The following is a 14,235-nucleotide window of genomic DNA, read 5'->3' on the forward strand; positions in this document are numbered from 1 at the left end:
TACTTTTCCCTTTTGGCAACCATAAGTTTGTTTTTGAAGACTGTGAATCCACTTTGGCTTTGTAAATAACTTCATTTATACCATTTTTTTAAATTCTACATATGGTATTTGTCTTTTTCTGACTTACCTCACTTAGTATTATAATTTCTAGTTGTATCCATGTTGCTGTAAATGGTCTTATTTGGTTCCTTTTAGGGTTGAGTAGCATTCCATCGTACATATGTACCACATCTTCTTTATCCATCTTTCTGGTGATGGACATTTAGCTTGCTTCGACTTCTTGGGTATGAAAACAGCACTGCAATGAACATTGAAGTGCATGTATCTTTTTTTTTTTTTTTTTTTGTCTTTTGTCTTTGCAGAGCCACACCCAAGGCACATGGAAGTTCCCAGGGTAGGGGTCGAATCGGAGCTGTTCCTGCTGGCCTACACCAGAGCCACTGCAACGCCAGATCCGAGCCATGTCTGCAACCTACATCACAGCTCATGGCAATGCTGGATCCTTAACCTGCTGAGCAAGGTCAGGGATTGAACCTGCAACTTCACGGTTCCTAGTCAGATTCGTTTTTGCTGCGCCACAACAGGAACTCCGTATCTTTTTGAATTATAGTTTTCTCCAGATAGATGCCGAGGAGTGGAATTGCTAGATCATGTGGTGGTTCTATTTTTAGTTTTTTAAGGAAACTTCATACTGTTCTTTAGGGCAGTTGAACCAATTTACATTCCCATCAACAGTGTAGAAGGATTCCCTTTTTCCCACACTTTCTCCAGCATTTATTGTTTGCAGGCTTTTTTTTTTCATTTTTAAAAATTTTACAAAACTTTTAAATAGTTGAAATATAGTTGATTTGCAGTGTTGATATGCTCTGCTGTACAACAAAAAGATTAAATTATACATATACATACATCCATTCTCTTTTGGATTCTTTTCCCACATAGATTTTTACAGAATACTGAGTAGAGTTCTCTGTGCTATACAATAGGCCCCTAATGGCCAATCATTCCATATACCTCAGTGTGCAATCAATCCCAAACCCCTAGTACATTCCTCCCCCCAACCTGTCCCCTTTGGTAACCATAAGTTTTTCAAAGTCTGTGAGTCTTTTTCTTTTGCAAATAAATACATTTGTATCCTTTTTTAAAATTTTCTGCATATAAGTGATATCATATGATGTTTATCTTTCACTATCTGACCAACTTTGCTTAGTATGATAACCCGTAGGCCCATTCATGTTGCTGCAAATGGCATTATTTCTTCTTTTTATGGCTGAGTAATATTCCACTGTATATAGGTACTTCTTTTTTTTTAAAAAATTACTTAATGATTTTTATTACATTTATAGGTGTACAATGATCATCACAACCCAGTTTTATAGCATTTCCATCCCAAACCCCCAGCACATCCCCCCAACCCCCGACCTGTCTCCTTTGGAAACCATAAGTTTTTCAAAGTCTGTGAGTCAGTATCTGTTCTGCAAAGAAGTTCATTGTGTCCTTTTTTCAGATTCCACATGTAAGTGATAGCATTTGATGTTGGTGTCTCATTGACTGACTAACTTCAGTTAGCATGATAACTTCTAGGTCCATTGATGTTTCTGCAAATGCCGTTATTTCTTTCCTTTTATTTTATTTTATTTTTTATTTTTTTGTCTTTTTTTTTTTGCTATTTCTTGGGCCACTCCCGCGGCATATGGAGGTTCCCAGGCTAGGGGTCTAATCGGAGCTGTAGCCACCAGCCTATGCCAAAGCCACAGCAACGTGGGATCCGAGCCACGTCTGCGACCTATACCACAGCTCACGGCAACGCCGAATCCTTAACCCACTGAGCAAGGGCAGGGACCGAACCCGAAACCTCATGGTTCCTAGTCGGATTCGTTAACCACTGTGCCAGGACAGGAACTCCTCTTTCCTTTTAATGGCTGCGTAATATTCCATTGTGTATATGTACTACATCTCTTTATCCACTCCTGTGCCGATGGACGTTTAGGTTGTTTCCATGACTTGGCTATTGTAAATAGTTCTGCAATGAACACTGGGGTGCATGTATCTTTTTGAATTATGGTTTTGTCCAGATAGATGCCCAGGAGTGGGATTTCTGGATCATATGGTAGTTCCATTTTTAGTTTTTGGAGGAAACTCCATACAGTTTTCCATAGTGGTGGCACCAAAGAACATTCCTGCCAACAGTGTAATAGGGTTCCCTTTTCTCTATAGCTTCTCCAGCATTTATTGTTTGCAGACTTTTTGATAATGGCCATGCTTGCTGGTGTAAAGTAGTACCTTATTGTAGTATTATTGCATTTAATACTAATTAGTGATGTTAGGCATCTTCTCCTGTGGGTTTTTTTTTTTTTTTCCATCTGTATGTCTTCTTTGGAGATGTCTATTTACATCTTCTGCCCATTTTTTTTTTTGATTGGGTTGATTGGTTTTTTGATATTGAGCTGCAGGAGGTGTTTGCATATTTTGGAGATTAATCCCTTGTCAGTTGCTCCATTTGCAAATATTTTCTCTTATTCTGTGGGCTGTCTTTTCATTTTGTTTATATATGTATATTACATACATATATATGTATTATTAAGTTCAGCTTGCTAGTATTTTCTTGAGGATTTATGTGTCTGTGTTCACCAGTGATACTGGCCTGTAATTTTCTTTTTTTGTGGTGTCTTTGTCTGGTTTTGATTTCAAGGTGATGGTGGCCTCATAGAAGGAGCTTGGAAATGTTTCTTCCTCTGAATTTTTTGGAATAGTTTGAGAAGGAGAGGTGTTAACTCTTCTCTGGATGTTTGAGAGAATTCACCTGTGAAGCCCTCTAGTCTTGGCCTTTTGTCTGTTGGAAGTTTTTAAGCATTTCCTTTGAGATCAGGAACAAGACAAAGATTCTAGTTTAGCCACTTTTATTCAACATAGGTTTGGAAGTCCTAGCCATGGCAGTCAGAAAAGGAAAAGAAATAAAAGGAATCCGAATTGGGAAAGAAAAAAAAAAAAAGGAAAACTAGCTGCTTAGAGATGACATGATTCTATACATTGAAAAGTCTAAAGATGCTACCAGTAAATATTGGAGCTCATCAATAAATTTGGTGAATTTGCAGGATACAAAATTAATACACAGAAATCTGTTGCATTTCTATACAATCACAATGAAAGATCAGAAAAAGAAATTATGGAAACAATCCCATCACATCAAAAATAATGAAATATCTAGGAATAAACCTACCTAAGGAGGCAAAGACCTATACTCTGAAAACTGTAAGACACTGATGAAAGATACTGAAGATAACACAAACAGATGGAAAGATATACCATCTTCTTGTCAATATTGTCAAAATGATTGTACTACCCAAGGCAACCTACAGATTCAGTGCAATTCATATCAAATTACCAATGGCATTTTTCACAGAACTAGAACAAAAACATTTAAAATTTGTATGGAAACACAAAGACCCTGAATAGCCAAAGCAATGCTGAGAAAGAAAAATGGAGCTGGAGGAGTAAGTCTCCCTGAATTCAGACTATACTACCAAGAAACAATAATCAAAACAGTGAGATACTTGTGCAAAAACTGAACTATGGATCCACAGAACAGGATAGAAAGCCCAGAAATCAACCCACATGTCTACTGTCAATTAATCTCTGACAGAGGAGGCAAGGGGGAAGTTTTTTGTTTTTGTTTTTTTTTTTAATTCAACTATAGCTAACTGAGATAAATAACAACACTAACTGGTAACTTCTGAGGGATGCTAGGGGACTCATTATTTTGAAACTTAATCCCATCCCCCCAAAAAAGGAGCCAATCAAACATTTACCTCATTTTCCTTATATGAACTCTTGCAGGGCAACCGAAAAGTTGATGAGGGCAAGATTTACCTTACAGCAATACTCCAGTTAATAAATTAAGTTGTAACAACAGAATTGAAACTTATCATTTTGAACTCCTGATACATTAATGGATCAAGGCAATAATCGTCATTTTCTGCCTACATCACAAAAGCAGATAGTGCACTATCTGTTGGAGGAAAACCAGCACCTCTATGAAGCAGTTGCACCAAGAAAACTTCATATGATGCAACCATCACTTCACAGAAAATAAAGTGGGCAAGAGGAATGTAGTAATGAAACTCATCAGCAAAATTCAGAGTGGGAAACACTGTAGGACCAATGACCAATTTTGTTTTCAATAAATAGATGGCAGTGGGAAAAAAAAGAGGGTGGCAAGACAGAGAAGGAACTTACACATTAAAGGAATATTAAGAAACTTATCAACAAATCAGTTATGTATCTTATTTAAATAATAATTCAAACTAGGAAGAAAATGATATTAATAAGTAATTTGGTCATTTAAACACTGACTGAATATTTGCTATATTAAAGAATTACTGTATTTTTTCCAATTCTATTGAGAAATAATTGAATACACTTGTATATAAGTTTAAAGCCTTCAACATGATGGTCTTATGTACACATATTGTGAAATGATTACCACAATACGTTCAGCTAACATTCACCTTCTCAGATGTAATAAAAAGAAGAGATGGAAGAAAAAAGGAAAAAAATATATCCTTATGATAAGAACTCTCAGGATTTACTCTTGTAACAACTTTCTTATATATCATATAGCAGTGTTAAATATAGTCATGACATTGTATATTACACCCCTAGTATTTACTTGCTTTATAACTGGAAGTTTATACCTTTGACCATCTTCCTCCATTTTTCCTTCCCCTACCCTCTGCCTTAGATAACCACAATCAGATCTCTTATTTATTTATTTATTTCAATTATTTTTTATACAAGATTGGTTCTCTCTCTCTCCTTTTAAATTAAGCACACAAGTGAGATGATACAGTATTTGTCTTTCTCTATCCCACTTGTTTCATTTAGCATAATATCTTCAAGGTCCATCCAACTTATTGCAAATGTAAGATTTTCCTTGTTTTTATGGCTGAATAATATTCCACTACACACATACACACACACACACACACAAGATTTATTATCTTTGTTTTCAGTTGTGATAATGGTATTATGATTAACAAAAAGTTTCCTTAGTGAGTAGAGATACATAAGCAGTATTTATGGATTAAAAGATATGATGTCTGGGAATTACTTCAAAATGTATAAAAGGGGAAAAGTAGATGTGCAACTAGATAAAACAAGTTTGCCTATGAATTAGGTAACTGTTGCAGCTACTCTGTTTACTTTCCTATATCTGGAATTTTCTAAAATAAACATAAAAAGAAGATAACAGGAAGATGTGACAGCATGACAATGGGTGCTGTTTTATTAGGGGGAATCAGTCTTCTGAGAGAAGACTTTTGCTCAGGAGGCTTCTGAGAAGAGGCTTGATGGAAACGAAATAGCAAAATGGGATGAAAATAAGTAATTCTATATGATCTTTGGATCTTTCGGTTAGGCAGCCATTGCTGACCTTTACAATTTTTAGTGGAATGTAGGGAATGAAGTTTGAGTACACTGGCTGAAAATGAGCAAGAGGAGACAGCGTCATTCTTTCCAGTACCTCACTGTTCAGGGCAGAGAGACAGCAGCAGGAGAGGACACGTGTATATCTGAAACAATACAGGATGCGTCCTGTCTCTGCTTGGAATTACCATCTGACTCTTAGCTCTCTTCCTGAGACCACTTTTTCTGATTCTGTTTCCTTTCAGCTTCAGGGAGTTTTTTGTTTTGTTTTGTTTTGTTTTTTTCCATCTAGTTGTCCTCTTCAGCCTTGCACAATTCCTTTAAGGAACTGCCTTTGAGTCCCATGTCACATGCCATGTACCACAAAGAGGTGACTGCCAGAATTCCTGTGCTACTGGAGGCTTTTATTTCTCCAGCTTTTACACAAAATGATTTTTCAATTGCTTTTACCTTCTGTCTATTCTTCCCTATCCTGACTTCTGACTCCATTGTTCACTTTCCATTTTCAATCTTGTCTGGCCCTTTGGATTATATTTTCAGTATTGTCTTCTTATCCATAATCTTGTCTACCTGTTTAGCAAGAATTAAATCCTTTCTGTACACTGCTTTGGGCTGCTTATCTCAATTTAGCCACAGGAGCTATGGTGTTTCCTGAAGATATGACAGGGGAAAACATAGATTCAGTTGTTAACCTACAGTTTTGGAGCACCTTCTTGGTCAAACCATGGCCATTTCATGCCCAAATTAAAGTCCTTCATGGCTAGCCAACCTGGCACTAGAGGTAGAAAATTACTCTAATAACTGGAATTCCTGGGCTCATTAACCATTAACAGAGCCCTGGGCAGAACTGCTGGCTCTGCATTCAGAAGCCCAACCCCCACAGCTCTGAATGCCCTCTGAGTTCTGTGGTGTGTTTTCCCAGAGTTCAGTCCTGCTCCTCTCTAACCTCTGTGTGATAAAGAGGGAAGCGTGCATAAAGCACTTTTGCTGAATAATGATGTGTTATGACAGTTATTGTGAGAGAAGCGCTTGGGCTCTAGTTTCGACTGCAGTCTGAATAAGCTGCTGCTTTTTAAGGAATGCCACTTTGACTTGAAAGAGTGACTGGCAGACAAACCATGGTTATCTGGATGTGGGCATCTGCCAGGCATTTTCTCAAAAATGAGCTTGTCACTTCAAGGAAAGCAACTGACAGTATTTATCACCAAAGATAACTTTCAAGTTTTGAGCAAGGGAGAGCATCTTACACACAGGTTTGTTAACTTTTTACAATTACCCAAATTGAAGGCCAGAAAATTGCTTTCAGTTAAGTGAGTCTTCCCATATGGTGTTTAGTATTTGAGACAATTCACTTGTATGATTTTGTGTGTGTGTGTGTGTGTGTGTGTGTGTGTGCATGTGATAAAGGAGCTATTTCCTGTAAAATCTGATTTCAGTGCCAAGATCTACACTTTTAAAAATGTGACTTAGCAATTTTGTTATCTCACCAGTAAGGGGCAGCAAACAACAATATTTGTTTGAAATACTGAGCAATTGCATTAAGTTAATTTGGAACAGGTCCTCTTAAATCTTTTGCTTCGTGAATACATCTCTGACCCTTTTCCCACTCTTCCTAGAGATGTTAAGCTAGAGATACTGAGAGAGACACCCAAAAGGAAAACAGTAAATTGTAACATTTAAAATGTAGTTCTAAGAAAAGGATAAAATCTGCCAGTCCTTTGTGTTGACAAAAGCTGAATCTCTTATAATTTCCAAGTTGGGTCCCAGGAACTGCCACATACTCAGTTAAGTTTTCACAAAACTTATTCACAGTTCATTAATGAGAAGGAAGAGGTGAAAGTAATATTTGGCCTTAATCCTGCATTTCTCACAAAAGACTGATTTCTCATCTGAGCTTTAATCATCTAGTTTACAATTTTTGTTTCATTTTAATGATTCTTTATTAAGCATATGCCATAAACCAGGAACCATTCTAGGTACTGGAGATAAATGATAAGCAAAACCAATGCAGTACTTGTCCTCCTGCTGCTTTCTTTTTTAGGGCCACACCTGTGGCATATGGAGGTTCCCAGGCCAGGGGCCAAACTGGAACTGTAGCCTCCGTCCTACACCACAGCCACAGCAATGCCAGATCCGAGCTGCGTCTGTTACCTACATCACAGCTCACAGCAACGCTGGATCCTTAACCCACTGAGCGAGGCTAGGGATTGAACCTTCATCCTCATGGCTGCTAGTCAGATTGGTTTCCACTGAGCCACGACAGGAACTCCCCTGCTGCTTTCTTTTGAGTTGGGGAAAGTTATTCAAACTGAAAAAAGAACTGGAGGTAAAAGAGAAAAGGAAGGACTCCAGCACCAAGTGTGAACACAGAGTAAGATGTGAGTGAAGGACAGACAAATGCCAAAACCTAGTGCTGATGTCTTCAGAACCTTCCTTTGAATCTTTTACTGTTCCGACGACAAATGCTGGTGTGAAAAATGTAGCTTTATTTTTCTTATATCTGGGTGAGATCTTTATTTTAAGACCAGATTCTTCTGAAGGATAAAGCTTAATTATTTCCCATAAACTCTACTACTCCAGGGATTAAAGTATTTCATGCTTTATTCAAATTCAGAATCTGTCTTTCACAACCGTTTTTCTTCTCAGGTTTAGTAAAGAACATCTACTTCTCTTGTTTGGTCTGACTCAATACCACGTTGAAATCTTTGGTATGTAGCTCACATTACAAGGTACTCAAGCTGTCTTTCTCCATACTGGCATCAACATCAAGATGTGACTGCAGGAGTTCACATCATGGCTCAGCGGTTATCGAACCTGACTAGCATCCATGAGGACGAGGGTTCGATCCCTGGCCTCCTTCAGTGGGTTAATAATCCAGCATTGCCGTGAGCTGTGGTGTAGCTTGCAGATGGGGCTTGGATCCAGCATTGCTCTGGCTCTGGCGTAGGCCAGTGGCTAATATTCGGATTGGACCCCTAGCCTGGGAACCTCCATATGCCATGGATGTGGTGCTAAAAAGACAAAAAGACCAAAAAAAAAAAAAAAGAAAAAAAAAGAAAAAAATGTGACTGCAACCAGGATGTGATCTGCTGTGTCTTTTTTTGCCCCTAAGGGCCCCTGCAGGACAGATGTTTCTTTCCCTCCCCTCTCTCCCTCTCTTCCTCTTTCTCTCGCCCTCACTTCTCTATCTGGGATCTTTGAAAAGAACTCTCATGCCACCACAGGCTCACGGGACCTGCATCAGCCCCTTTTCTGCACCCATACCCTTTCCAACTATATTTAAGAGATTGGTTCTGTACTCTTCTAGAGTAGAAAATTCTGTGGGAGCCCTTCGCTGCTCAGGGTCCTAGCAGAAAGTAGGCTCAGAAATCTTTCACTTTCAGAGTCCCCTCAATATATTTGGGGTTTTCAATTATCCACCCTGTACTTTGCAACTTAATCACTGGAGAGACTGAATGAGACAAACGTTCTTTTTAATACCTTCCACATTACACCCGCATCAAGGCTTCTAAATTTGAAGGCCGAAAGTCAGCATTCATTCTAGAGAAATTTCCTGGAATGAGGGAGAGTCAATTAATAAAAGAAAATGCAGGCGGAAAAAGTGTGAAGTAATATTTCACATATTGACCTATATGTTGAACTCCACTGTTAAGAATCAAACTCAAATCAACAGTTAATTTCTACCTCAAGCATATTTCTCTTTTCGTTTGAACGCTAAACTCCTCAAAAGAGGTCTCCATTTCTCAACCATCTATAAATTAATAGTTCCCAGTCACGTGGCATATACACAGCAGATACAGAAATACTTAGTAAGATTTCATGAGCATTCCTGCTTCAAGTTTACAAATATACATATATATTGGAATACAGGGGTTTTTTTCTCCCAGAATTCCAATAGTATCTGTATGTTTCAAGTCAGCCTGCAGAGGGCAGCAAATAGTAGCACAAATCCCTTTGCTTTAAATTTCAGGCTTGTAGCAGCAGTTGATGAGGAATAAAGCAGGAATGATAGTTTACATTCAGAATGTAGTTTAAAGCCAACACTGAAAGATTTTATTGACATAGGGGAGATTTTTATGGCTTTTCTGTTAAGTAAAAATAAATTCTGGGTTGGTTGGTAGTGAAAAAGAAGTAGTCAAATCTATTTTTGCCAGCACTTTATTCCTCTGATATTTCTAGATCTTTCTTCCAGACAACCAAGACCTGCTAACTGCCTCTAGATACTGGGAACCCTAACTCTTCCAGAGGGTTATCACATATGTCAGACACCCCTGCAACAAAACTATTATCTTGTAATTCATTCCTAATGTTTTCTTCTATGGGCAGTGATAGTTTATACAGAATAACTGCTTTTATTATATGCACATTGTCTTTAACAGATATATATTATTAAAAACAAATTATCTAAAATATAGATTTTCAGGAGTGGGACTGCTCGATCAAACAGTAATTCTATTTTTAGTTTTCTGAGGAATCTCCATAGTGTTTTCCACAGTGGTTGCACCAATTTACATTCCTACCAACAATGTAATAGGGTTCCCTTTTCTCCACACTCTCTCTGGCATTTATTGTTTGTAGACTTTTTGATGATGGCCATTCTGGCTGGTGTAAGATGATATCTCATAGTGGTTTTTATTTGCATTTCTCTAATAACGAGTGATGTTGAACATGTTTTCATGTGTTTTTTTGCCACCTGTATGTCTTCTTTGGAGAATTGTCTGTTTAGATCTTCTGCCCATTTTTGAAAACCATGACTTGAAAAGATACATGTACTCCAATGTTCACTGCAGCACTATATACAATAGCCAAGATATGGAAACAACCTAAATGCCCATCAGCATAGGAGTGGATAAAGAGGATGTGGTACATATACACAATGGAATATCACTCAGCCTTTAAAAGGAAAGAAAGAACAGCATTTCCAACAATATAGATGGACCTAGAAATTACTATGCTAAGTGAAGTCAGTAAGACAGTGAGACGCCAACATCATGTGCTATCACTTACATGTGGAATCTAAAATAAGGACAATGAACTTTGCAGAACAGGTACTGACTCACAGACTTTGAAAAACTTATAGTTTCCAAATGAGACACATCAAGGGGGTAGGAGGATGCACTGGGGGTTTGGGATGGAAATGCTATAAAAATGGGTTGTGATGACCATTGTACAACTATAAATGTAATAAAATTCATTAAAAAACAAAATAAAATATATATGTTCATAAAAAGGATAATTTTTATTGCAGGACAATATTTTCAAGGTAAGTTTTACTTGGCTAAGGACAGTGGAATGAAGCAAGATTCCCCAATACCTAAGCCAATGATCAAATAAATAATTACAAAGACCAAAAGGGGGGAGAGCAAAACTTACCAGTTGCATAAAACAAAGAGTCACATAAAGAGTCATGTTTTACACCATAAAAACATGGGGTCAAAGACAGAAAATACTGTCACACTGCATTACACTTCCTAACCTTGCCTTCATCTCTCAGATAAATTGTGACAAAAAATGAGTCTAGAGTATCCTGAAAGTTCTCACGCATGTCATTTAGTTTAGAAATACATGGACTAAGGAGTTAAGTAGGTAGCCCTGAGAAAAATAAAGGAGAGACTCATATAAATACAACACAAACTTGAGAATTTATCAGACTTAAGGACTGATAGGCTCAATATCTTTACAGAAACTGCAGTGTTGTAATGACAACCACTCAAGAATCCACTCATGACAGAATCTCAGAAAATAACTCAGACACCAGATCTACAGCAAGGGTAACACTCCTCCACTGCAGTGCTCCACCCCTGCCATCTCCACAAGCTGTGCCTTTACCTCTGGCATCTCTGCATGCTCATAAGCTTGAAGGAAAGACCAGCTGGTTATAGATAAGATGGGAAGTGATTCAAAGAAAATCTATACTATGTTGAATTGGGCAGCAGTCCTGATGATGAATGTGACCAAAGTGAGCCTATATCACATGGTAATTATGAAATTGTAATATTTTAAAAAAGAAAAAAAGGAAGCAAGAAAGGGAGGGAGGAAAAGTAGAAGGAAAGAAAGAAAAGAGGAAGATAGGAAGGGAGACTTATGACTCATAATTGGCAAAAGTCTGGAAGTAAGCATAACTAAAACTACAGAGGCATATTCCTCACGTATTTTATGCTATGCAGTAACATATATCAAAATAAATAATGCAATAAAGAAGAGTTGAAAATCAAGATAATTAGAATTAAATATAAGGTTAAAAGGAGATTTCAGGGATAAGAAAACAATCTGAGAACTGACCCATTACTGTAGATGTAACAAATAAAAAGGAGAACAGGCTTGAGATAATTGTAATGAATGCAGAAGAAAAAGCAAATTTAAGGCAACCTGACTTCCATTACTGGTAACATGGTGAAAACTAAGTACCAGGACTGACCCTAATTGCTGAAAACAACTAAAACTGCTGAGCAAAAATATTTTTAAAATCTTAAGTGCATGTATATGCTACAAAATATTAATACTACATAGGCTAAAAATAAGTTAAAGGCAGGAAGTCCAAGATGAGTAAAGCACTGAGGTTTTTTTGTTTTTGTTTTTTGTTTTGTTTTTTGCCTTAATGGCATTATCTGAACTCATATTATCTCAAGGATTAAGTTTGAAGGTTTCAGAGATGGGAGACAAAACCTATACCCAACTCAAGTTAGGGATTATATTAGGAGACCCCTTTTAAGTGAAACTGGACCTCAAAGTGTAATACTCTCAGTTTAAGAATGAACTAGAAATACACACTGACACAAATCTGGAACAACAACAACAAAAAAATCACCCATCTTGAAACATTAACCTTGAGCCTTGATTCTGTAACTGAGCAGGACCCTGTGAGGCTTTCCCAGAGTGGACCCCCCCAGTCCTGTCCTCCACCTGACTTTTAATGTATAGAATAACTTTAGTCTGGAGTTCCCGTCGTGGCGCAGTGGTTAACGAATCCGACTAGGAACCATGAAGTTGCGGGTTCGGTCCCTGCCCTTGCTCAGTGGGTTAACGATCCTGTGTTGCCCTGAGCTGTGGTGTAGGTTGCAGACGCGGTTCAGATCCCGCGCTGCTGTGGCTCTGGCATAGGCTGGCGGCTACAGCTCTGATTGGACCCCTAGCCTGGGAACCTCCATATGCCGCGGGAGCAGCCCAAGAAATAGCAAAAAGACAAAAAAAAAAAAGAATAACTTTAGTCAAAGAACCAATTTAATGAGAAGTAAAAAAAAAATACAGATTAAAAAATAAAACAGTAATAATAATTCAGCCATTTAACAAAGTCAAGGACCTTCAGTTCTTCAAAGACTGTAGATAATATTCTGAGCCATGTCCTTGAAGCTGCTTTGCAGGTGCTGAAGCCCCCACCAAGTGGAAGAAGTCAGCTGTATGCTGCCCACAAGCACCAACACCAGTTGGAACCAGAAGGCTGATGACGCTGACTCCAGGTGCTTCACCATCCACCAATTAGGAAAATGTCCATGAACTGATCACGCCCTGCTCCTCAAACAATATAAGACTCCTCACTACCCTCTCCAAAGGGGGGGGGGGGCGCACACAGTCCCTGAGGCACTAGCCTGCTGTGTTCCCCTCTTTACCTGGCAATTAAAGCCACCATTTCTGTTTCCTCCAACTCTGTCTCTGCATTTCCATTTGGCATCGGTGTACAGAGGCAGCCGATATTTCAGCAACAATTCTGACTGAGGGTGAAAAAGGATTTCACCCGAAAATTCATAACCACAATCTGGCTTCCGTTTAAGTTTACATCGTGAACACATATCACATGGTCTTAGGACACACACACACACACACACACACACACACACACACACACACACACACGTACACAAGCAAAACCCTTAAGTCTACAGGTGGTTTACAGTCATATAGCACAGATAACGACCACAGATTTCTCATAGAAACAAATGCTAACCCTCCCATGAAGGAATCCATCTTTATCCCAGGCCTTAAAGAATTTCCACAGATAAAGTTCAAATGAGGGCTTGACGTAAAAAGAAAAAAAAAGTTGATCAATATATAAGGAAACAAGGCACCATGAATGAGAGAAAGCATAAACAACATTAAGACTCAAAAGTCTTCAGATATAGGAATTATCAGAAAAAATGTTTCTTTAATCTTTTTTTTTTCTTTTTTATGGCTGCACTTGTGGCAATATGGAAGTTCCCAGACCAGGGGTCAAATCGGAGCTGCAACTGCCAGCCTTTAGCACAGCTACTGAAACACCAGATCTGAGCTGCATCTGCTACCTACATTGCACATCATGGCAACACCAGATCCTAAACCCACTGAGAGTAGCCAGGGATGGAACCTGCATCCTCATGGATACTAGTCTGGTTCTTAACCCTGCTGAGCCACAAGGGGAACTGCAAAATAAGTTTGTTCAAAATGTTTCAAAACATAAAAAGGCAAAAACAATGAGTAAAGAATAAATAGATGTGTAAAACCCCAACACTTTTAGAAAGGAGAAATAAAAATTTAAAACACAATGGATGTTTTACAACAAATTGTCTATAAATGAAGTCCAGAGATACAAAGAAGTAGAAAATATGAAAGAGACATGGAAGACAGGATCAAGTGGTATAATGTATCTAATTGGGATTCCAGAAGGAGGAGGGAGAAGGGGGAGGGGAAGAGGGGAGGGGGTGGGGGTAGGGAGGGAGAAGAAGGAAAGGAGGGAGAGAGAGCAGGAACTGCAAGCATGGATGGGTTAGGGGCTATATCTGAAGGTACTGATTGAGAACTTTTCACAAAGGGTGAAAGAAAACAAGCATTAGAAGCAGGAAT

Source organism: Phacochoerus africanus, chromosome 1 (genome assembly GCF_016906955.1).
Source record: "Phacochoerus africanus isolate WHEZ1 chromosome 1, ROS_Pafr_v1, whole genome shotgun sequence".
NCBI lineage: Eukaryota > Metazoa > Chordata > Mammalia > Artiodactyla > Suidae > Phacochoerus > Phacochoerus africanus.